At 37.2% G+C, this 27,178-nt stretch overlaps 1 pseudogene; it reads left to right on the top strand.

The window, feature by feature from the left end:
• Positions 1-7,485: 7,485 nt before the first annotated feature.
• On the top strand, positions 7,486-24,074 carry LOC123875905 (annotated as a pseudogene).
• Positions 24,075-27,178: the final 3,104 nt, after the last annotated feature.

The following is a 27,178-nucleotide window of genomic DNA, read 5'->3' as shown; positions in this document are numbered from 1 at the left end:
GATGCAGGTACTTGCCAAAGCAGCCATGCCCTGTAAGTACCTGCACCAATCGGTACGTCAGTACTCCGTGCTTTCTCTTGAGCCAACGCTCCAGGTGTGGCCGGATCGCTTCAACTGACCAAATACCGGCGACAGGCGTCTCCAGATCCTCCTCCCATCTACGGATCAGCGCTGCATCAGCCAGAGCTCTTCTTGAGCGGATCTCCTCTGCCTCCGGTTGCTCTCCACAGGCTCTCATTTCTGCACGGTAGCGGTACACCTCGGAGAGCACCTCACTGGAAAATGACGGGAAATGACACTTTATTATTTTTTAGGGTTCCGTACGTCATAAGGAATAACGGAACCCCGATATGATCACTTTTTTGTCTGTCTGTCTGTCTATCCGTCCGTTCGTCCGTCGTGTCTGTGAAGGAAACCTATAGAGTACTTCCCAGTGACCCAGGAACGAAGGTTTTGTCAGGGTTTCTTGTTGAGTACAGAACCCTGACAAAACCACAATAAAAGCTAGATTTATGTACTGTTCCGGTTTACATTCACAGTTGTACGTCATTCGCTACAGATGGGAATACTCCTTCTATCAATACTTTATACTTTATACTACTACAACTACCTAAATATACCATTGCCTAGAAGAGACATTAAGGCTGAGATCTACAGAGCGCACTTTTACTTTGCTCAGACTTAAGACACAGTTAAAACGGGACAGCGCTATACCGCTGGCATAAATCTGTCTCATTCTTATTGAAATTTAACCTAAGATTTACGAAGCTACATATTTTTGTGAAGTTGTTTGCTTAGTTTGTTTGTGAAATTGGAAAACCAAATTGGCAATTATATTGTAAATAGTTAGAGCTTTATACCTAGAGGTGAAAAATAAATTGAGTTTTGATATTTACTAAACGTTGCGTGGATTGGTGACGATAGCGTATCAATGATAGGCTCAGTATACATATAAAGTGTACTAAATATCAGTCGATTGCGCGTCTTGCATAGTAAGTAGACTAGACCGAGGTCCAGGTCCGTAACTGGATGGGTTAACTATCAAGCTTTGGAGATAGTTTAGCTTCCTTTCAGAGCTTGAAAGAGCTGACTAAGCTATCTGGGTTGGATATTTTGTATACAAAACACGTTAGGTAGGTACCTCTCAAATTAAAATTGATGAGTAGAGCAGAAAATACAAGTATTTAAAGAATGAACAGTATAAGAGTATAAGAATGAGAAATGATTCGTAGGTACGAAACATTTTTTACTTATCTTTTTGTCTTTTTAGGGTTCCGTACCTCAAAAGAAAAAACGGAACCCTTACAGGATCACTTTGTTGCCTGTCTGTCTGTCTGTCTATCCGTCTGTCCGTCTGTTCGTCTGTCTTGTCTGTCAAGAAAATTTAAAGGGTACTTCCCGTTGACCTAGAATCATGAAATTTGGAGGTATGTAGGTCTTATAGCACAAGTAAAGGATAAATCCAAAAACCGTGAATTTGTGGTTACATCAAAAAAAAAATAATTAAAATATGTTCACGAAAAAATTAATTGATAAAAATCACATGATATGGCGCCTGATGTCATTAACTTGCTGTGTTGCACATTAAATATTAAAATATTTATGCGAGTCCAACTCGTACTAGACCAGCTTTTTTTAAAGATTAATTTTCTCGACATTACAAACGCCAAGTCAATATTTTGTGTCAGTAGCTCGTAGCACCCAGTGTACTACCACCGACGGTGTCTCAGCATTGTCGCCTGTCGGCATAGTACCTATGCTCTATGTACATAATAATCAGCTAGTAAGCTAGGTAGTTAGGTACGCGACCGACATCAGCGGGAGGAGTTGAAGCATTAGTTTTTCTAGTAATTCGTTTACATCCGCGACGCGGCTACGGGCGTCACGGTGCCTGCAGCGTGCGCCAATTCCCAATCCTACAGTATTTTTATTTTCTCGCCGTAGCCCGAGCGTATAATACGCAGATGTTCTATTTACTAACACCACTATGTAGTACCTATAAGTAAGTACCTACTTGGGATGTAATTTGCTTTGCTGAGTTGATGCTATCAATATGTAATATTTTCTGTGGTACTATTTACCCGACTATGGGTGCAGTTTAACATATTTTTGAAGTTTTTTGTATGTTTACCATTCCCCACTGCTGCACAGGGGTCTCTTCTCAGAATGGGAAGATCCACCACGCTGGCCAAGTGCGGATTGGCAGACTTCTCACAGCTTTGAGAACTTAATAGAGAATTCTCAGGAATGCAGGTTTCCTCACGATCTTTTCCTTCACCGTTTAAAAGCAAGTAGTATTTACCTATTTAATTGCTTAAAACGAACTTAACTAGGAATAGTAATTAGAGGTTCATGCGCGGGATCGAACCCCCGATCTCCTGAATAGAAGGCCATGTCTTAACCACTACGCTATCACCGCCTTTTAACTAATCTGTTACAAAGTGTTAATAGAAAATGTGGCTATTATAAGGCTACATTTATTAGTTCACGCTATTTGTAGCGTGTGCAAATGCCAGAGGTAGTAGGTACTTAATCCCCATTATCGCGGGGTAATTAAGGACGCGGGGAATCTACCGGGGTAATTGTATTATGTTTCAGATTCCATACAACGTCTATTCAGTATCGTGTTTCCTTCTACGTAGGTACCTATAACTTGAGCAACTGCAAACTGCAATGCAAGCGTGAATAGGCGTATTCGATGCAAGAATGTATAGGCATCTTCTAGCCCAGCACGCTCCTACTTAGACCAATCAGTCATAATTGCACATAATACTTAACAGGGCTCCCTCCGTCACTCGCTTCATATAATCGTAGTTCCAATTTCATTTGAATATTAAGCAACCAAAGTCCATGAAATTTTGCAGACATATTCTAGAAACTAATATCTATAGTAAATATAAAAATAAAAGTAAAGTAAAAATAAGAAATCTTAAGTAAATATAAAAATTACAAAACAAAAATGTCATCCAAACCACTGTAACAAAACCGGGTGCCCAGAACGGTGGCTGCGTTACCTCGTTTTATATGGCCAGACAAAAAAAAAACCAGCCAAGTGCGAGTCAGACTCATGCACCGAGGGTTCCGCAGTCGGGTATTTTTTCGACAATTTGCACGATAAATCAAAAATTATCATGCATAAAAATAAATAAAAATCTGTTTTAGAATGTACAGGTTAAGCTTTTTTATATGATACCCTACTTGGTATAGTTATCTTATTTTGAAAATTGAAAATACTATGTACTTAATTATTCATCAAAAGGAGTACAATTTTACCTACTTTGAATAAATGATTTTGACTTTGACTTTGACTTATTTGTTCGTTAACATATTTTAATTTTGTTTTGTGATGTTATCACAAATTTACGCTTTTCAGATTTTTTAGAGACCTTCGGTACCTGCCAAATTTCATGATTCTAGGTCAACGGGAAACACCCTATATAGGTTTTCTTGACAATTCAATTCAATTCAAAATATTTTTATTCAATTAAACTTTTACAAGACGCGACATATAGACACACATGCAGACAGACAGACAAACAGACAACGGAGTGATCCTATAATGGTTTCTTTTTTCTTTTGAGGTACGGAACCCTAAAAAAGTGCTAATGAGCGTGATCTTTCACAAGTGTTTAAACTCAAAGGGACCTCTTATGACGATGACCCTAGACATTAACCTTTATCGTCTTTTCAGTAATTATTTTCTGAATCAAGAAAAATGCCTAAGTACCTACTTTATAACGTTTCTCCTCCTTTTCAATTACAAAAACATTGCCTCTAATGCAGTCAAGTTATGATATTGCAATTTGCAGTATTCGCTAGTGGAATTCAATTTGTATGACGTCATCTCGTAGTTTGCACGGAACACAGCGTCTAACAATTATCGTGCAAGCTAAGGACTAGCTGGTATAAGGAAATAGAAAATTATATTACCTACCGCTACACGGGTTTTAAGATTTTATGTAAATTCTCGAGACCGTGAACTATGAACTGAATATTTTAACGGAAATCTGAAACCACAGATATAAATATTAGTAGGTATAGTTCCTCGAACTTATCTACATTTCATTGAGTTTGATTGATTAGTATTCAAATGAGAGCCAAACTATGTTCGTTTGGAGAAATCGAAACGAACGACGACAAAACGAAAAAACGTAACGAACAAAACGAACGTATAATCCGTGGTAATCCGTTGAACGTCGTATTATCCGCGATAATCCCCTCCTAAACCTAGGTATAGATAGATAAATAGAAGACTGAAAAAGCCAAGACAAAACAAGAAACTATAAACTAAAAATAATTGTATGCAAAGGCAGCCTTATTGCTTAGATCAATCTCCAACAGGCAATCTTTGGTGAAAGGAGAGCCTAGGTGTGTTGGATAGTACAATATTACTCGTACCTACCTACCCCGTGATCGATTTCTACTTTTCATCGTATCGATACGCTAAATTGCTTGGCGGCATGGCTTCGCCCGTAGCGTGGTACCAGACCATACCAGGTTCAATTTAGAAATATAGTAAATTACCAAATTATAAAAATATACCAGGAATCGAATCCTGGACCTCCTACATAGAAGATAGCGCTCAACACGGAAAGTAGCGCTTCGCTAAGGAAGTCAAGGTAATCGCTAGCAAAAAAAAAAAAAAAAATTAGGTACAACAAATTAAAAACACGACTGAGCTCTATATTCATTTTTATTTAAAAAAAAATTTTAGCTAGTGGCATTCAGGATGAAATAAGAAATTCTAACGATACCTACTCCATTATCCGTATTTAGGAGGGATGGTGGGATATAGAAATTCACATAGGTACAAGGACCCTGAACACTTCTTTTTTTGAGTAGTCGTGTAAAGAAGACAAATCGTTGAAGTGATAGTAACTTAGGTATACCTAATGAAAAGAGCAAAGATAGCAAGACATTTCTCAACCTAGGCACCATTCGTATTACGTGCCTTAGCTTCTGCTCGATTGCAAAACTTTACAGTCGAAAAATACTCTCAATGTAGCAACATCGATCGACGTAGCGACTATATAAACTTTTCGTATTCAAGAATTCAATTTAAAACTGGGTCGAACAAACAAATGGATTTAGCACCATTTAAATGTAGGCCTTCGTAAGCTAATATTTGGCGAATGAAATTGCTGAGATTGTGTTTTAAGGACAACGGGGCATTTAATTAATTGAAAAAGACTGACAAGTGTGAAATCACTCTTATTTCTTGGGTTCCATAGAAAGTAGAACCTAACCTGTTTATTTTGATGGATTTTCTTATGAATTTTATTCCTCAGATATACATCCAAAACGACCAGAAGAGCAATTCAGAATTTATTATAGACTAGGCCAAACTGTCCAGTGTCCACTTTTCAACCACATTTTTGACTACTTTGAGTTTTATAGATTTTTTGAGTAGGTACTTTGGTCTCTCTAGACAAAGCATATCGTAATAATTATATGTGTTCAAACCAGAAGAGTTTCAGTAATGGAAAATTTTCATCTTGATCAATCCATTGCCGGCCCACTACTGAGAACGGATCTCCTCTTAGAACGAGAAGGGTTTAGACTTTAGGCCATACTGCCACGCAAGTCCAGTGCGGATTGGTAGACTACACCTTTGAGTACATTATGGAGAACTCCCAGGCACGCAGGTTTCCTTACGATGTTAGCGCAAGTTTAGTGATAGCACATAATTCTGAAAAGTTGAGTTTCATGAACCCCGACTTTCCGAATGGAAGGCCGACGTGTTAACGACTAGACTATTATCGCTCATAATCGAAAATATTACTATTTTATTATTTTTCAATACATTTCCATTATACAACCTGAAAAAGGGGCTATCAAATTGTATTCAAGTAGGTAAGTATCACGTTTCGCCGTCTCCAAAGAAAATGTACAAGCTATCGGTTATGTAAAACAGTAATTGCTCGGGAGCACAGGTCTTTTATAAACCTAATGGCGTAAGCTTCTTTAAAAGAGCTTTTCAAGTTTCTACGAAAACGAAGATAATAAAAGAATTAAATAATGATTTTTCTTTAGGTGCTTAAAACTAGCTGGATTCTTAATCATTGTTGTTGATTAATATTTGGCCAGGTTAAGCATGAAATTACTAATTATTACTTATTAAAACGAGCCACGACTCAACAATGAGGGGTACGACGAAGAGAGCCTTCACAGGTTGATTGTACATTAGGTACCTATAAATATATATTTTTTCAAAACTAGAAATGTTGTGTGGTCTGGTTTGTGGTCGGTATAAATTGTAAAAATAAGTACGACATTTAATGAACCGACGAAAATGATTCACCGCCATATGCTCGCAACTTCGTCCACGTAGGTATACTACACAAATTTTAAATCCCTATTATACCCCTTAGGGTAAAATTTTCAAAAATCCTTTGATCTGCATACCAAACATCAACCCGATCCATCCAGTAGTTTTAGCTGTGCGTTGATAGATCAGTCACTCAGCTTTCCCTTTTATTAGATTCTCAAAAGTTCACCATCATAAATGGAATATTTATGATTGCAATATGGTTTTTAAAGATATGCAATACTCAGGTTTTCATTCCTGTTCGACCTTTTGCTTTAAAACTGCACCTACGCATTTTTAACTGCCGGCCCTCAGTAATACAATCCCTAGTAAAAAATGCGTGGGTGTAGTTTTACAGGAAAACCTCTGCATATATATTTTTAAAAATAGCAATCTTAGTTACTGAAATAGCCGTTAAATGAACACGCGTATTAAATGTTAAGAGAGTATGTAAGTGGGTAAAGACAACATTGCCGTTTCGCCACCACAGTTTCGCTATCTAAAGTAAAATAATGAAAATAAATAATTGTGTACGTCGTAATTCGTATCTGTATTTAAAAAAATAGACGTACAACAATCCATATATCTATTTTCCCGCTTACTAATATTGTTAGTGAGAAAGTGTGTCTGTTTGTCTGCTAGCTTTTCACCGCCTTAGCATTTAGCCGATTTTGACGATAGCTTGTATCTCGGGGATGGACATAGGCTTTTTGTCCCAAAAAATCAAAGAGTTTCCTCAGGATTTTCAAAAAATCTGATCCCACGCGGACGAAATCCTGGACACCATCTATTTGCTACAGAGATATTATAGATATACTCTACTTTTTATTCCGGAAAATCGAAGAGTTCCCTTGGGAATTTCAAAAACCTAAATCTACGAGAGCGAAGTCGCGGGCTTCTATACTAGTTTTATATGTCTGACTAAATCCAAAATTCCTGAAACTCGATTTTTTCTAGTAGATAATATAATTAATTAAAAAGTGAGAGACTTTCGTACGAAATTTCATCCCCTGTTTAACCCTAAGATTCGCTATTCATGCGCTATCCGTGAAACAGGGGTGTGCATGTGTAAGCTAGTATACGACATTCGGCGATCCTTTCAAACGAGGGCGGAGGGGCTATCGCTACAGACACTGTACGGAACCCTCGCATTCACAGTTGGTTATCGTATACATTTCACAGAGTTGCGTGGTTGCTACATTCCCTCCCTCGGCCGCGTAGACTGCGCGCGTGTTTTACGTAGCTCTCTTGTATTTACGTGAACTTTTCTTGCGTATTTTATTTTTACGCAAACGTTTGTTCATTTACGTAGTTTTGGGTGAAGTGACAATGGTGTTGGCCGATTTCTTGACGGAGACGCGGAGGAAATGGCTGCAGGTGCGTGGTTTTAACGTAATTTTTGTTAGAGATGTAAGATTTTGTTATTTTTTCGATCGGTATGTGGTTCTGGATAGTTTTATTGACAGCTTGTTTCGTGTGTGCAGCTAGTAGACTCTTTATTTGTATCACACTAACAATATCATAAAGGCGAAAGTTTGTGTGTATGTGTATGTTTGTTACTTTGTTACTCTTTCACGCAAAAACTACCGGACGGATTTTGCTAAAAGATAAAATGGAGATACACTGGATTAATATAGGCTGCTTTTTATCTCGTAAAATTTTTAAAAACCTACTCGTATATCCACGCGAATGAATTCGCGGGCATTAGCTAGTAATTTCTAAATTACTTATACTTGCAAATCTTTATTTAGTGACAAGCTGATGCCCGCGTCTTCGTCCGCTTGCATTTAGGTTTTAAATTCCTCCATATTATGGTAGGTAGGTACCTACCTACCGAGGTATGTGAAAATCAAAAACATTCGAATCATGTTTGAATCGTACTTTTAAGAATAAAGAGCACGAGTCTTCAATCAGAATGAGAATGTATAGGGATGTCATAAAGTGTAATAAAAGATTTGCGAACAAGTAAATAAATTACTAGATATTTAGCACCTGTATGCAAAATTATTATACTCAGGTACAGTATGTGAAAATAAGTTAAACAGCGGTCAAGTGCGAGTCAATCTCGCACACCAAGGTTTCCATACCAATGTATTAGAAATAACACTTTTTTTTTAATATTCATGGTGGCCATTTTGAAATTTATTTTTTGTTGTTGCGTCATAGATAGCGACAATAGAAATACACATTCTGTGAAAATTTCAACTCTATCAATTTACGGTTCACGAGATAACGCCCGCTGACAGACAGACGGGCGGACGGACAGCGGATGCCTGTGAAGTCTGCCAAACCGCACTAGGCCAGCAAGCGTGGTGGTCTAAGACCTAAATTATTCTCATCTGATCTCATCTGATCTGATGATGAATCAGACATGATATTCATTTGCACCATTACTTGATATTAAAATCGGTAGCAGACTTCGTTTGTATGGGGCACGTTCGAAAGATACTCCTTTTAAATGTATTTACGTATTTTATTCAAGTTTTTCTTAAAGAGACAACTCGGCTTATCCAACTACAGAAGGTTATTTTTTGTGAATATTTATAAACATACATTTTGGCAGATAACAAGATTTACATTGGTATGATAATTTTTAATACTTAGCTACTTTAAAATCTAGAATTTACAAGGTAAGGACCGCCTGTGTTGAATGCGCCATAGTTTAGCTATCGTACAGTCTACAATTATTGTGTACGGCACGCGTGGGGTATAGTGCTCGCGTCACAGTTCACGACAGATAAGGAACTTGTAAAGAAGCTTCGAAGTCACTGGCAGGCGTCAAATGTTTCTACATTTGACGCTAGGTAGCCTATGAATTGCCTATTTTTCTTTGATTTCACGTCACCTTATACTAATGACATATCGTCGATTCATGATCAAACCGAGAGTTTCCTCACTCTGCTCTCTTCCTAATATTATACGTGCATCAAATGAAGCCACACTACACTTGCGGCGCTGTTGTAAGTATGTATGTGTGTGCGTGTGTGTGTGCGTGTGTGTGTGTGTGTTGCTCTTTTGCGCAAAACTACTAGACAGATATTCCATGATAAAAGTAGCCGATGTGTTAATACATGGTATAATCTACCTCCATTCTAAAAATCAGCCAAATCCGTCCAGTAGATTTTGCGTGAAAGAGTATCAAATATACACACACACAAACTAACTTTGCCTTTATAATATAAGTGTGATTATAATATGAGTTTTTTTCGGGTTTTATTTTCAGCACTAAGTAATACTTAAGTATTTCAAACTGAATTTAAATTGTTATCAAAAAGAATGGCCTCTAGTAAAATTCATCTGCAAATATTGGGCCTATAAGAAATCCCTACCCTTGCTTTGTGAGTAAAACGTGAGTAAGTTGGTTTCTCAACTGTATGTATAGCTAAGCTGTGTAGTGTTGTATGTTTGTTAGTAATATTTGTTCGCGATAAAAAGAGGAAACAGACCGCCATGCGTCTCAATAGTGGTACAGCAATGACGTACGTAAATAACTGTTACTTACTTCATTATTTTACGAAAATTACTTATTTGCTTACATAACAATTAAACATAATAATTAAGTATTATCATCGGTACGAAGTGCGTATAATATTTGTTCGTCGAGACGTAACCACAGAATTTAAATAATTTAACAGAAATGTTTAACAGAATGTTATATTCTGCCTTTCCTCTTTAAACAAATCGCTCACAAATCATCATCATCATGCTCAACCCATCGCCGGCCCTCCTCCTCCTCCTCCTGGGATCTCCTCCTCCTCCTCCTGGGAGGATGGGTCTCCTCTTAGAATGAAAAGGGTTGGGCCATAGTCCGTTACACTAGTAAATTGCGAATCTACAGACTTCCACACAGAAATCCAACAATTGATAGTCAAAGAGTGTGTACAATGTTGCCAGAGTGAACTAGAGTGAGGCAACTCTCGGTTTGATCCTAAATCGACGTTTAAGATATTAGGCTATGGTGACGTAAAATCTAAGAAAAATAGGGCTAGATATTTTAGGGCTACCTGAGTCAAATGTAGTAACATTTGACGCCTGCCAGAGACGTCAACCCTCGACGTTTTGTTAGAAGTTCCCTTACTGTCGTGAACTGTGATGTTACCCAACTTGAATAAAAGTCTTTGACTTTCGAATTATACACTATTCCGCCTGTTTGCGCTGGCCTTTGAGTAGGTAGGTATGTATTATGCAGATTATGTCGGAATTTACGCGAGTTCAAAGAGGAGAGGTAACTTTAGGTTAGATACAAATTATTGTCATACTTGGAAATTCCAACAACGAAATACGCACTTCATAGTTTGTACGTACCTACTATAGGTTTCTACTAGCTATATTTAAAAAATCCGGTCAAGTGTGCGTCAGGCTCGCGCACCGAGGGTTCCGTACTGGGATATTTTTACCAACATTTTGCATGATAAATCAAAAAAAAATATGCATAAAAATAAATAAAAATCTATTTCAGAATGTGCAGGTAAAGCCCTTTCATATGATACCCTACTTGGTCTAGTTATCTTAATTTGAAAATTGAAAATACTAATTACTTATTCATGAACACATTTTGAAAAAAAAAATTGTAACGTTGGCGTGGATTTAGGTTTTTTGAAAATCCTGTCAGAACTCTTTGCTTTCCCACGATAAAAAGTTCTCGAAATCAATTTCCGGAGAGTAAGCTACCTATGTCCCAACATATAAATTGGTTAAACGGATAGACCCTTAAGAATCCCCTAGGAACTCTTTGATTTTCCGGGATAAAAGTAGCCTACTTCCGTCCCCGGGATGTAACTCTGTACCAATTTTCATTAAAATCGGTTCAGCGTGAAAACGTAGCAGACAAATAAACAGACACACTTTCGCATTTATAATATTTGTATGGATTTTATATTTTCCATATTTAACTTTCTACGTTGTGTGTACCTCATTGTGTGTCAAGGTCGACTGTCAGGAAAGGACAGAATTGCGCTTTACCTACTGATAGTATAATATTTCCATAATATTAATTAATAATTGTCAACATAATATTTGTATAGGGTATTATGGAAAATTCGGGAGTCGAGAGTGGAGTGAGGTGGCTTGAGACTGATTTCAATTAAAATTAGAATACTTAGATTTTTTTAAAAATATGACTGTAGTACAGAACCCTCGGTGCGCGAGTCTAACTCGCACTTGGCCGGCTTTTTTTTTTGTAATTCAAAAATTATTTCTAACTAGATGATGCCCACGACTTTGTCCGCGAGGATTTAGGTTTTATAAAAATCCCTTAAGAACTCTTTGCTTATTCGGGATAAAAAGTTGCCTATGTCAATTTCCGGGATGAAAAACGCTTCCGTATCAAATGTCACATAAATCGGTTAAACAGATGACCCTTTAAGAATCCTGTGGGAGGGAACTCTTTAATTTTCCGGGATAAAAAATAGCCTATGTCCATCTCCGGGATGTAAGCTAACTCTGTGCAGACAAGCAGACAGACAGACAGACAGACACACTTTCGCATTTATAATATTGATATGGAAGTATGAATGTAAAAAGTAGGTACCTACATGTATGTTCTAATCAGGCTGGCAGAGCAGACCGCTGACCGCCTAGTGTTTATATGATAACAATAAAGGTGATCGCCCACCAGTCCTAACGACTACGATTGGAATAAATGTTACCTTGTTAGTTAAGTAGCGCGTCGTAGAGACAACTTTACCACAATGTTTTCTTACGGTGAAGGAAGACATCGCGAGGAAACCTACATGCCTGAGAGTTCTCCATAATGTTCTCAAAGGTGTGTAAATTGTACCTATCCGCACTTGGCCAGTATGGTGGATAATGGCCAAACCTCATCTATGGCTAAACCCTTCTTATTTTGAGAGGAGAGCCGTGCTCAGTAGTGAGCCATCGGGCGATGGGTTGATCATGGTGATGATTATGATTATATGAACATGAATTTATTAAGTTCTTGGCATATAAAAAATACCCAGTATCGTAGACTGTGGACGCTCATACAAATGATTTACAACAATAGATAGGTAGACATTTGTTTCCTCCTATCGGTTAGTCACATTTGCAAGTTAGTTGTAACTTACATAGTAGGAGGGATATCACTACATTTTATTATCACACTAATATTATAAAGGCGAAAGTTTGTATGTGTGTGTGTGTGTGTGTGTGTGTGTGTGTGCACATAGGCTACTTTTTATCCCGGAAAATCAAAGGGGTTCCCACGGGATTTCAAAAAACCTAAATCCACGCGGGCGCAGTCGCGGGCATCGGCTAGTAAAATATAAAATTAAATACCCCGCCGCGCTGTGTTCCTGTTTTTTCGGGAATTATGTTAATTCCAGAAATAACAGTTTTTCTCGATAAGAAGAATATGTCCATCCTCGAGAGTTGAAATGCAAGTTATCTCTGTACTACATCCAAGATGAACCGTGAAAATCAAGCATACCACTCGCAGACAGACAGACAGTACAAGTTTTGTCATTTATAATTATAAAAAGTATGGATACGAATTTATCTATGTGGTCATATCTGTGACCCTGTGCCCCGTTGCAAGAGAAATATTCGAAGATGGAATTCATTGTCATGGGCTTCTTAGAGGACGATTCAGACGACATAAAATTTATTATTGTCATAAAGGAACAGAGTAAATCTCATGTGATATAGTACAACCTTAATGTATTGCATAGAAGTTAAATATGAGACATGTCAGCTGAATGGTCCCCTAAAGAAGCCCCTATCTTGACTATGAATTCCAATGTAAAAGTGATTATGTACCCAAATTATAGTGAGTACAAATATTAGCATGATAACTGGTTCCGAGATGCGTGTGCCGACAAAAACGCTCATTGTTGTTGAATACACGCCATTGTAATCATAAAGACCTGACGATTATTGATAACTACAATAATAGACTCCAACTCGAATGCTAACTCAAGTAGAATATTTATTGAAGTGTATCTAAGAAGGAACCGGTAAGCACGTCCAGATAACTTATGTTCAAAACATCGTAAGGAAACCTGCCAGTCTTAAAATTCTCTATTTCATATTTTCCAAACTATAGACTATGGCCAAGACTATGGCCTTAGTGGGCCTAAACCTTCAGTAGCTTGATATTTTTGACGACCTGCCTAGTCCCGTAATCTCGTGGACCGTAATAAGTAGAGAGTTGAAATTTTCACAGAATGTGTATTTCTATTGCCGCTATATAACTATTATTATACAGGCGAAAGTTTGTGTGTATGTATATTTGTATGTTTGTTACTTTTGCAAGCAAAAACTACTGAACGAATAATATGGCTGAAGGCTGAAATTCGGAATGGAGATAGAATGATACCCTCAAGGGATACCCTGGATTAACACATAGGCTACTTTATATCCCGGAAAATTAGGAGTTCCTACAAAATTTTAAAAACCCTATCCACGCGGACAACTTCGCGAGCGTCAGCTAGTACCTACTTAATAAATATATCAAAATGGCCGCCATGAAAAACACAGTTTCTTCTTGTACGATGGTATGGAACCCTCGGTGTGCGAGTCCAACTCGCACCTGGCCGTTTTTTTAGAGACGTCGTTTATGTAGCTAAAAAGTTCTTACTATTTCTGATATTTTTTCTATTATTTTTCGATTAAGTATTGTCTATATTTTGTAGAAATATCTTGAGATCGTGTTATTAACTTCGCGCGGAGGATGGTCGTCGGGTTGAAATTATTATTAACTCGGTCAGAGTGGAGGCCCGCCCCCTCCCCAAAGTTTTATGATCTCGCACCCCCTCAAACTTAATGCCAAGTATTCTTTTGATCTATGATTTATATTCTCAATTTAGTAAGTTACCCACTTTATTTGAAATCAAAAATGTTCCAGAATTTTCTTGAAAGGTGAACTTTGTAATTTGTTCTATCTGCCGGTCTCAATTTTTCGTCTCGTCACACTTTATTACGAGTATTGCAAAGAGATAGGTCAAGGACAGATCTAATGGGATTCTGCGGACGGATGGATTCCGTTTTTTAACCCCCGAAGCAAACAGACTGAAATTTTTTTTTTTTTTATTCACTATAGGTAAGCGCTTGACCACAATCACACCTGATGGAAAGTGATGATGTGGTCTAAGATGGGACGCGTTTACCTAGAAGGTGCCTATTCACTCTTGTTATAATATACTTGTTTCGTGTCTTGTTTTGAAATGTTATAATATACTATGTTATAAGTTTAATGTATCTGTGTATTATGTGTATCTGTGGTATCGTATCGGTCAAACGGATGAACCGATTTGAAAGTGATTTCTTTTATTCGAAAGCCTGTTTATTCGAGATGGTTCTTAGCTATGCTTGATGAAAATCTTTTCATCCGTTTGAGGACTATCAGCTGTATTCTCAGCCGATGTAGGAATCTCAGTATTCTAGTTGATATAGATAGACGTGCACTGCTGGACATAGTACTCTTGTCGGACTGTTAGGAACATTTTAAAGCAAGAAGTAGCCCAAATCAGTCCAGCCATTCTCAAGTGATGCGCCTATCAACCAGCATCATTTTCATTTCTTTTTTATTTAAGTAGGTACATTGATTACTAGCTTATGCACTCGACTTCGTTCGCGTGGACTACGCACGCTTCAAACCCCCCCTTTAGAGGTTGAATTTTCAAAAATTCTTTCTAAGCGGTTGTCTACGCTACGCCAATAATAGCTACATCTATCTGCATACCAAATTTTAGCCCGATCCTTGCGTTGATATATCAGTCAGACACTTTTTCTTTTTATTAGATTTACAGCAGATAATGTACCTAGCTATAATATAATCAACGTAATAATTGATATCTCCGGTCGAGTAGGTATTCCCAAGTGATCGTCGCCACGCAACTTAGTTATTCACTAACACGCCCCAAACTTGGGGCTTGTGAGCTTAATTATACAACTTTGCTTTACTTAATCATTAACCTCGAAGTAAGAACTACAACAGAACCAGCGTATTACATTTCACATGGGTGTCTCAAACTTTAGTTTTACTTTTAACATATTAAATTGTGCCGTAAAATCCGACCAATACAATGATAGTTTGTGAGTTTATATGTAGGGTGTTATCTCCGGAACAAAATGAAGTGATTCTGAAACTTCACTGATAGATAGTAATATTATCCTCGAGTGCTATCCATACTAATATTATGCGAAAGTATGTCTGTCTGTCTGTATATCTGTCTGCCTGCTACCTTTTTACGGTCCAACAGTGTAACCGATCCTGACGAAATTTGGTACAGGGTTAGCTTATATCCCGGGGACGGACATAGGCTACCTTTTTATCCCGGAAAATCAAAGAGTTCCCACGGGATCTATAAAAATCTAAATTCACGAGGACGAAGTCGCGGGCATCCTCTAGTAGACTATAAATTATTGTTTTGTTGTTTTCTTGACAGACAGTTGGACAGACATACTTACAGACAGACAACAAAATGCGATCACTTCTCCGTACCTCAAAAGGAAAAACGGAATCCTCATACGATTATAAGGGTTCCGTTTTTCCTTTTAAGGTACAGAACCCTGAAAAACACACTAAATGCTAAACGCGCCGTGTCGTCGTGGGAACGCGAGGGTGCGAGGGTGACACCTGTTCGCAAACACGGCTGTTTTAAATTCTAGTACAGTAAGCTCGTTTTTAAAAGTATGAAAGGGCTGTTTATGTAGGTAGGTAAATGCTAACCGTTGTGGTTGCTTTAGCGGCTAAATTCATTAAATTATTACGGCACAACTTTGAGCGTGCGCCATTTTTAGCGGACTTTTTTTTACTGGTTTCGTTTTGTACCGTGTCGTATTATCACACAGAATAAAAGAATATTTATTTATGGTTTTGATGATCACCCTGATGTAGTTGTTAGCGATGCATAACTGTGATAGGTAAGTATGTACTTTGGGGAATTACCTATTTTCTAAAGTACTCAACTGATGCCCGCGACGTTCGTCAGCGTGGATTTAGGTTTTTAAATATAACAGCCTAATATACTTAGGCTTCTCGTTGGGCAGATCATCATCATCATGATCAACCGATCGCCGGGTCACTACAGAGCACGGGCCGGAGCTCTGAGTGACAAGGGTTTCGCCCATAGTCTAAATACGCTTCCCAACTGCGGATTGGTAGACTTTGCACACCTTTGAGAACATTATGGAGAACTCTCAGGCATGTAGGTTTCCTCACGATGCATCCTCACAAAACGCACATAACTCCGAAAACTTAGAGGTGCGTCTCCGGGATCGAACCCCTGAACTCCGATTAGGAGGCGGACGTTTTAACCACAAGGTTATCACAGCTTATCGTTGTTCAGATACACCGCTGCATTTGAGCAGTACCTGTTCCGAAGAGGTGGTGTCTCGTCACTCTTCATTTACCCTCTCCTTAGAGGGGTAAAAATACTTGGGTACCTATCGCAATCTCTATTAATAAAGTCAATACAGTATTTCGAATATTGCGATCAATGACATACGCAAGTTTCAATAACAAAGTTGATTGAATTTCCGCCTGGAGCCGTTGAAGAGTGTTGTTATCACGGGCCATACCAATTACTTCACACAACAGAATGTTTAGGCCAATGTTACAATTCAAAATAGGAAAATTTTCCAATTATTTTTGTACTCATCTAGACCCTTCCATACCTAAGGGGCTATTTTAAACTCTGAACGAGGTTAAACAAACTAAGTAGACAGTAAAATTAGGAATTCAATTTTCCAATTTTTACAAATCACTCATCGTTATTTCAACCCTTCGCTGGCCCATTACTGAGCACGGATCTCCTCTCAGTCTAAGGCCCGGTTTCCACTTAAGCGGAGAGAAGAGGAGATGTGTTCAGTCGACCAATCAGATTTTTAAAAGATGACGTGATCATTTTTTAGAATCATCTCCTCTCTGCTCTACTTAGGTAGAAACCATGCCTTTAGGCCGCTTTAGCAAAACTTTACAAAATCAAGGATTACGTATCTTATTTTGGCAATTAAACTAAGCTAACTAACTAATTTATTCAAATTGAGACTTGGGTACCATAATATTATGGTACCTACCTACCTACCTACCATTGTACACTTTTGATTATATTATATTTTGATTATATACAATTGCGGAATTTCTAAGATAAAGTTGTAAATGGTTATAATTAATTACATAAACTTGAAAGTAAAGCTACGAGGGTTCCAAACGCACCCTGGTCTGAGAAAAAAACCCACAACTAACTCGGGGTAGTAATTTATTTCTACAAATAAATAGGTACCTAAGTGGTACCTAACGACAAAGCTGCGGGTATTAGAATATCTAATTTAGGTATGAAATGAAATAAAATCAGAGGACTTATGTCCTACACAATTCAAGTGAGTATCTAATTGAGTATGGATACCTACTTCAACTACTGATATCACGTTATCAACCATTAGAAGCGATCGGCGATCAAAGTTGAACACTCAACCCGTTCCCATTCCCTTTGATTTACTATCAGCACAGAATAAATAATAGCACTACCACCGTGTAGCAAGCGTACAGTTCAGAACCAACCTCGCCCAGAGCAACAGCAGGGGCAAAGAGCCTTCATGAAATTACTCCTCTATCAGGATTCGGCAAATGATTTGTGATATCGTGAATTGTGGAGCCATGTGCGCTAGCTAGAATGTATAAGCATGGATATAGGTTCTTAGAAATCCCGCAGAAACTCTGTTTTTCCAGGCTATACAGGGTGTAATCAGAACGCAAGCAAAAACGAAGACAGGTGATAGTACTGATGTATCTGATAAGATACCATAAAACTACAATTTTTTTTAAAGTTCTGTATTTTTAAAAGTTCACAATATATTGCTCATAAAACATCTGACTGACGCTAGAGTTAAATTAACGTTCCGTAAATAGGTCACTCGAAGTCAATACTGCGTCGTAAGTGGAGCATTGACCCGAGTTTTGCACGCTATACAATGTGGGTGTGAAAAAAATCTAAATCACTAGATAAGGCAAATGGTTATTGGCATTGGATTGTGTTAAGGTAGTATAATAATAAAGCTAAGTTTTTGCTAACGTCCTGGTTACATCTTGTAGGTATATAGCTAGTGCTATTGTTATATAATACGTAGATGTACCAGTGTAGTGTGTAACCTCCTCAATCTATGCAATCAAATCACATGGAGTTGTAATAGCAAATAATTCCAGTGGTTCATTAGGTTTTGCGTTTAAAAGGTTGAGGATGTACGCTCGCTTCTTCACTGTAAGTTTGCTACACTGTGGCATTACTATCAGTCCGTTTTATCAACAATAGCTCGTAAACACTTCTCGACTGTTAATTATTACAGATAGGTATTATGGGTGTCGTTAGTAAACAAATAAATTATTATCTTAAATATTCATTAGGTACTTAAGGGTGGAATAACATAAGTACAAATTATTATTATAAGACTAATAATAATTGTCGTAGGTTTGTAACCCATCAACGACCTATTTTTACTGTGTAGTTTTATTTTTATGTTTCTTTTTATGATGGTGTACAATAAAGCAAATTTCAATTCAATTCAATTCAATACAAGCCGCATCATAGTTATCATAGTTATAGCGAAGAGGTTAAATCATATTAATATATGTATATTATGGAGTGAAACTCTTTAGGATCGAAGGTCGGGCATAGGTACATGAGTTCGTTTGTAAAAATAATCCGATATGGCACGCTCTCTCTAATATTCACTTCAATATTCATAAATTACTATTATTATCACGTGCTTCTTTGTGCAGGAAAATGTCGTTAATTTTCTGCATTTATCCCACGGTGCCGCGGCATGGCGTGATCTGAAAAATAATAAAAAATTTACTGCATACCTATATTACTCGTACCTGCTCTGCACTCTAAGAATAGGGATGATGACTACTAGTAAACGTAGCAAACTTAAAACTAGCAGTGGAAGTGGATTTTACGAATTCGGAAGACCCTATAATAATAAATAATTTATTTTTAACCCCCGACCCAAAAAGAGGGGTGTTATAAGTTTGACGTGTGTATCTGTCTGTGGCATCGTAGCTCCTAAACTAATGAACCGATTTGAATTTAGTTTTTTTTTGTTTGAAAGGTGGCTTGATCGAGAGTGTTCTAAGCTATATTCCAAGAAAATCGGTTCTGCCATTTGAAAGTTATCAGCTCTTTTCTAGTTACTGTAACCTTCACTTGTCGGGGGCGTTACAAATTGTTAATTTACACTTGTTGACATAGTCATCATCCCAATTTCATCGCATCGTAGCCTCGTTCGGTGACAGGAGGGCTGGCTTATTTTTACCCGACTGCGGCGAAGCCCAAAAGAGGATTATGTTTTGCACAATGGAGCCTAGCTGTTCAGCCTAGTTAACTGTTCAGTATTCTGGACCCCATTCCACGTGGACATGATTTGTACAGTAATCAGACAAGGCTAGCTTTACAATAACATTTTCATAAAAGTCGAGATAGGTAAGTAGGTTTAATAAAAAAAAAAGTCCTCAAAAAGGTCCTCAAATCTATTTTCTGACATATTCATGACTCGACAATGGCGACGCTATCCCCCAGAGACACGCGTTTAATTATTCGCAAGCACGCAACCACGAGGTTGTTAACTTTAAGTTCCAGCTTCAACAAGCAAATAAAAATATTAGGTTTGAGTGATCCTCGTGCCAACGTGCTTTTAACGTGAAACTTAAACTCATTATAGAGTACCTATAAAAATATATAAAAATATGATCGTATACGACGTATTTACGATCAGCAAGTATGTACCTAAGTATATTTATACAGGGTGTAACCAGAACGCCATCAAAAACTTAACGATATTATTTTAGTATATCATAACACAATCCAATGCTAATAATCATTTGCCTTATGTTGTAGTTTTGATGATTTAGTATTTTGATGATGTAGTTTTGGTGATTTAGTACAAACTCGGAATGTATAGTGCGCAAAATTTGTGTCAATGCTCCACCTACGACGAAGCATTGACTTCGAGTGGCCTATTTACGGAACGTTCGTTGAGCTCTAGCGTCAGTCAGATTTTATAGAGCAATATTGAGATTTTTTTTTAAATATAGAATGTTTTTTGATTTTTTTTTCATAGTTTTTTATGGTATCTTATCAGTAATCATCAGTATACTATCACCTGTCTTCATTTTTGCTAGCGTTCTGGTTAAACCCTGTATTACTTCATTCTGTTTTTTTCTCCTCCTAAAATTTTATTTTATGCAATTACAGCGTTTTGTTCGCCAGCTCCTCAATTTATTTATAGATCCATACCAAGGCAGCCGAAGAAATGTATTTTTTATGCTGACCGTACTAAAAGTTCTCCGCGCGAGTTTTACTTGGCGTATTTCTCGAGACTCGACTCTCGAGATTTAGTGCGAAGGTTTTAGCACAAGGGCGCATTGTAATAAGTCTTTTTTAGGGTTCCGTACCAAAATGGTAAAAATTTAACCCTTTCTCCGTGTGTCTGTCACAGTCGATTATTTCAGTAACTTTAAAGCTATCGATATGAAATTTAGAATAATTATTTAATTGTAAATATAATGGACTTATATGTTTTGATCCTTAGGTATACGTACCGACATGTACCTACCTACATACTTTTATGCAATATACCTACCACTAAAAACTGTTTAATATCTCTTAACTATTATCGTTAAACTATAAATAGCTCTGCAATTTCCCTATATCGCTGCTTTTCAATATAGCTTTTCAATTGTGAGCTGCGTGATAACGCACTATCGACATAACAGCAAGTCACGCTCAAATGCCGACACACCCGCAGTCTGCCTCGCTTGCGTCAATACTCTGCTCGGGGGATTCCTTCCTACTTCTACGTAGTATACGAGCACAAAGTAGCAGTCGCTTTAGTTTTACCGTAGAGGTACATTGGACGAATTTTCTGAAAAACGCTCCAAGCTACAATCAAATCTAATTGTACACAACCACTAACCAGGTAGTTCATCCGCGTGGATTTAGATTTTTTTTAAATATCGCGGGAATCTTCGATTTTACGGGACAAAAAGCCTATGTCCATTTTGTTCATCCCCAAACCCGAGATTTACTTACCCCCGGTTAACCAATAACTAACCCCGGTTAAAAAATTACCCCGGTAACACAAATGGACCGTAAAAAGCTAACAATAAATAGTATGAATAATTTTATTATGAATGAACTGATTATACCTTGCCGAAAATTACGATTATAAATGTCATGCCCTACCCAAAAGAAATATCCTTACAATCATGCTTATAATAATATCATAGTTACTTATAACTCGTACAAAATGAGATCTCACTCGCCATTTTACCTACGTTGTTAAATCGTAATTTTGACATGACAGCTGTTGACGAGTTAAAATTTCGTTTTTGTAGGACAAAGTATATTCGTATTGCTTTTATTTTACAGCGTTTTTAGAACAATAGGTATATTTACTCACTCATCGATCTTTAAATGTAGGTCAACTTCCAGGTTAACGTGATTTGAATCTGTATTAGGTCGCTTCGTAGTTCGTAATATAACGACGCAGCGTGGCGTAGCATTGTTTGGATATATCGGTCAGGCGTATTATCTATCATCAATAAAAAAAATCTGTACAGAAGACCGAGGACACTAGGTCATGTCAGGGGTCATATCAGGGGCTACTTTTTTCCGCTGGTAAAAAACTGCCAACCACGGAACTCAGTTAGGTTTTAGAAGTGGTAAAAAAGATCGTGAGCTTGTCTTGATAAAAGCTATCGACAGGGAATAGTTGTATATCATAGCGGCCCAACATCATTGAAATAAAAAATAATCGTTAATTATTTTTAGTTTCATTAAAGAGGCAAAAATTGGGGGGTCAGGAAAAATAAAACCGTTGTTCTAACTCTATCATATTTTTTTTATACTAACAATAAACCTCTACAAACAAAATTAGTTTTGCGGTTCGTTGACAAAGGTGATTCTTACCGTTTTAATTCTTCTGTAATACGGAACCCTCGGTACGCGAGTATGACTCGCCCTTGGCCGGTTTTTTAATCGTGATTTCATGGTGTGCTAGCTACTGTACCAACGAGGTATTTATGTTGATTATTACGAATAAGTTGAGTACAGAAGGATCTTTCATGTAGGAATATTAAAAACATTTTCGTCCGGCGAAGTTGTGGTTAACCGCTAGTATATTTTATCTTCCAATGACCTAGAAATGGCAAAAGGGACCAGTATTTCACGGGTAAAAAAGTCATAAACGGTTGAAAAAGCAATGTTTCCACAAAATGGCTATCGGAAAGTCATTTAGCGATATCTACACGACCCAATAACTCGCGACTCGATAACTACGCAGTGCAAGCACAATCAGCGTGACAATGCTTTCTCGCGGAGTTCGCACCTACAAAGATTTTCTTTAAATTAGCCTTTGACTGTGACCTCACCTGGTGCTAAGTGATGATGCAGTCTTAGATACCGGACTAAATTAGAGTTATGCAAGTTTTTATGAAACCTGGATGGGTTTCATAAAAACTTGCATAACTCAAAAAAATTAAATAAAAATTCAAAATTCAAATTATTTTCATTCAATTAAACTTTTACAAGCGCTTTTGAATCGTCAAAATAATCTACCACTGGTTCGGAATGCCGTTTCTACACGCTTTTCTTACCTACCGGAACGCTAATTAGCTTGCAGCACGGCTTTGCTGGTAGAGCGGTAATTATTTATAGCCTCCCACCAGACCAGACCAGACCAGAAACAATCGGGAAGTGGAAATCGAACCCGGGACCTCCCACTTATAAGACCGCACTCTCCACTTCGCCAGGGAGGGCGTCAAAAGCTTTGCAAGAAGAAGCGTGATCGTACTACTTGGGCTGCAGGCTGCAGCTATTTGTTATTGTTCTTATCACAGTGTTATGACATATTTTACGCCTCGTATGATATGGCCAATATTGTTTCCAGGTTTTAAGATACTAAACTATGGCCCAATATTGGGTAATTTATCGTATTATCACAGTTTGGCAAGTTTACAGTTCAGAATCGATGGTAACGTTTTTATGGCACTACGACTACAGCGGACAGTTACCTAGCCATGCTGTAGGGTATTGTTATTTGCGGTACACTGCGAATTTTGTTCGCGGGTGTTAAAACTTCATACGCAGAAGTTCTTAGAGAAAGATATGTGTAACTAACATAAATCTTTTCCTTCTTTACAGGCCTTCAAACTCTTCAAGCGGAACAAAAGCCGCAAGAGCGCCCGAAACCGAGTCTCCCCAGCACTCGTCCGCTCTCCATCCTACAGTGGCACAGTAGACGCGACGCCTGAGATCGACCTGCAGCGCTTCTGTCCCTGTCGCACCTCCATGCCACCTTCAAGAGTGAACGAGACGTATGAAAACATCAACGAGTCTTTTTACAGCAGCTACGATAGCTATGACTCCCAGAACGGCAGCTTGCAAAGCTGTAACAACAGTCAGTCGAGTAGATGGGACTCGGCGTACGGGTCGAGCAGAGGTAGCCCGCATAGAGCAGTCTACTACGCTGCTGTGACGTACTGCACAGCTCACGACAGTGAAGATAGCAGCAGCATTCACACTGAGTATACTCTGCTTGATGTAGACCCGACGACAGAAGACGAGCATGCACAGAACGTGCTCAATGAAAGCCGCGAAATTGTCCTCGAAGCTTCTCTCACAGAGCAGACGCCTGCACTGCTGTGACGCATTGCGGCACACAAGACGTCAACTACAGCAACGGCATATACATTGAATATACTCTGCTGGCCCCAAAGGATAAGTGAGGATAGCAGCTTACACAGAACTGCATGATTGCTAAACTGTGTCTTTATTGTAAATAGATAGATTACTCCAAAAATACTCTTATAAGTATGTATACTTATGTGTGAAGTATTTCACATTTATTCCTTAAAATTTTCCTTTTACACAATTAATGTAATTTTAAGTAGGTATTTTAAGATTGCGTATGAGGTACGATATTTTTTTAATTTTTTCTATGATAGTTTCGCTCTAATATTAATTGGCTCAAATGAAAACGTAAAGCAAAGTTTTGTAATAGATTTTTGATCAAGATAATGATATAACTAAAATAATTTTCTAAAATAATTATTTATAACTTACTTACCTACCAATCTTCAGCAAATTAGTTTAAAGAAAATGATTTCGAAAATAATTGGTTTTCTTTTGTAAGCTTAACCTTAACGAATGTTTGAATTTAATATTAAGTACGAGTAGGTACAAGTTATGATACCCAAGAACAAACCTTGGATGACAAATTTCGTAATTATTATTCAACAATTTGTGTAAACCTAAGTTATTCAAGTATAATAATACCTACCTAAAATAATTATTTAGATTAGGTACTATATAATATTCGTCAGTAAATACATTTTGGTTATCTTGCCGGCTATTCTCAACAGACTGCTTTCTGAAGTGGGATATGTTCTATTCTTTGTATCAAAATATGTAATTTGTCTATTGTACAGTATGTAGATAAATTGTGTACCCTAGGCTGTGGGTACAGCACATATTATTATATATGATACACATAGATTTAAAAGATTTAAAAATAAGTTCTGGTTTGCTTAGGGCTGGATGAATCTGCTAACTTATTTACTCCCAATGTAGGGATTAGGGATGATGACTAAGTACTAGTCAAATCAGCGACTTTTTATCAAATGTGAAACGCTCACTTAGTAAGGGAGCTTTTATGAAATACAAAGATGTGACGTCGTAAATGTTTGACGTACTTTTTTAGTTAAATCGATAATTTAAAATGGTTGCAAACTAATAGTGGACGTGGATTTGAAGACTTTTGGAAGACCCTCTATTTAATAGTTCCAAAGAAATAATTTATTTTTGACATAGTCATCATCTCAGTTCACATACAATTTGATTGCCAGACAAATTGTTCCGTGTGGAATATGCATAATTAAGGAATTGCCAAAAACTACCTGTTTTACAAGCGCCTATAATTCTGTGTCGTCAGACGATTACCAAAGTTATTGTGATATTACATACTTAGATATAGTATACCAAATATATTGATATAATAATCTATAATATAGTACACGGCCTTACCAATATAAAATAAACTGAGGAATAAATTAACAAGAACAAGTTTTGAAAGTTTTTTTTACGGAATTTTTTCAGGTTTTTATTTGTAAGGCCGTATTATAAGGCAGATAGTGTTTTGATCTCAAATAAATTTTATTATAATCTAGAATAAATAATAAGTTAATTCCTAAATATAATACATTGAAATGTAATTTATTATAGGTACGTATTGTAAATAATAAATAAAGATTGATTAAAAATTAAACTTTCTTTTATTTACCTATCATATTACCTTACTTACCTATTTAGTTTCAACGTGCTTCTGCTAAATTCTAAATGTGGAGATCTGTAGGAGAACCAGAGAAACCGAAATCGCTTAGTGGGTTGCGAAGCTGAAGTGGAAATGGCCAGGGCACATAATTTGAAAGCCGTTAGATATTAGGGTCCAAGGTGCTAGGTGCAAGGTCCCGGCAAGCGCAGCGTTAGAAGACCCCTACTAGTTAGACAGACGGGGCAGGTCAACTAGTGACAAATTACAATTTACAACCCCTCTAATATTCGTCAATATTTCAATAACCCAATAACTAGTTTCGCATCAATAGCTTAGCGAAACTAAATCCTGTAACTGGTTACACAGGTTTTCTTTGTATTTGCCTAAAATAACAATAACACAGAATTTCGGGAATTTTTGCCGGCAGATATTTGTTATTATTCCAACAAGAATGCCTAATTAGACCAAAAATGGTTTGAACATAACATGAAAAGATAATAATGCTTCCTTTATTTTGTGGAACGTGTTCCTCCTATATTGTGTAATCTGTTCATTTATTATTTTTACAAATAATTCCCTTAAAAATGTAAAATCCGTTCATTTTATTTTATTTTTATCTTTCCTTATTAAGTATAATGATTTAAGACGTTTAAAGAGTGTACCAGGTACCTATACAATAGTACATACTTACTTTGAGTTGATTTGATGTGATAATAATAATTAATTTATGTACCTACATTGTACCTACCTAGTCCTACTAGTAATTAGATGATTTTTTTTTTATCTTATTTTTTTTAATTAGATGATGCTCGTGACTTTGTTCTTGTCATGGGCGGGTCTTTATAAGCTCTTTTTAGGCTACAGCCCAGAACCCCGTGGCCGGGGTTAGAACTTCTTATTCTATCATAAGATTTTTTAAAATCTTATGTAGTTTTTTCACGTTCGAGTTTGGGTCACAGAAATTAATAAACTTGATCGGTCCACTTGATTCGGAGTAAATTGGCTGTGTCAGACGGATGTACAGACAGACACACGAGTGATTCTACGAGAGTTCGATTTAAATCCTGAAAACGACTGCCCAAAAAACTGAGTGTTTATTTTCAGGGTTTCTAATATGTATATGTGTGTTCTTTATTCCACCGTAACTTCTAAATGCCTGAACAGATTTGGATGTAAGGTGTATGTATCTTTAGAAATTCTTACATCCTTCTGAGTGACACTGGCTATAATTTTTTGAAAAAATCTTTTTAAATATACCTACCAACGTCCAGGTTTTTGAAAAAAAAAACTTTTTAGTTAATTTTTTGTCAGGGCAGTCGTGTTTTTTAGTTTTTTAACTTGCTTCTAACTTTGCCCGTGAGGGAATAAGTACATAGCTCAAATATTGGGTTAACCGGCCGTCAAACTTCACTACTATACATCTACTTCAGTAGATGCATTTGAAGAAAAAAGCGAAAAAAAAAACTACAGGTGGTTTATTTGAGACTTCCGCACGACTACGGAAGGAACAGTATCAAGTTATTACAAACACACACACAAGTTAGCACAAACATACCGACACACGGCACGCACACGATAGTAGAAAAAATTTGACGTTTTTGC

This window comes from Maniola jurtina, chromosome 2 (assembly GCF_905333055.1).
Source record: "Maniola jurtina chromosome 2, ilManJurt1.1, whole genome shotgun sequence".
Lineage (NCBI taxonomy): Eukaryota > Metazoa > Arthropoda > Insecta > Lepidoptera > Nymphalidae > Maniola > Maniola jurtina.
Note: the sequence above shows the minus strand (reverse complement) of the source record. Positions and strands in the feature narration are given on the sequence as shown.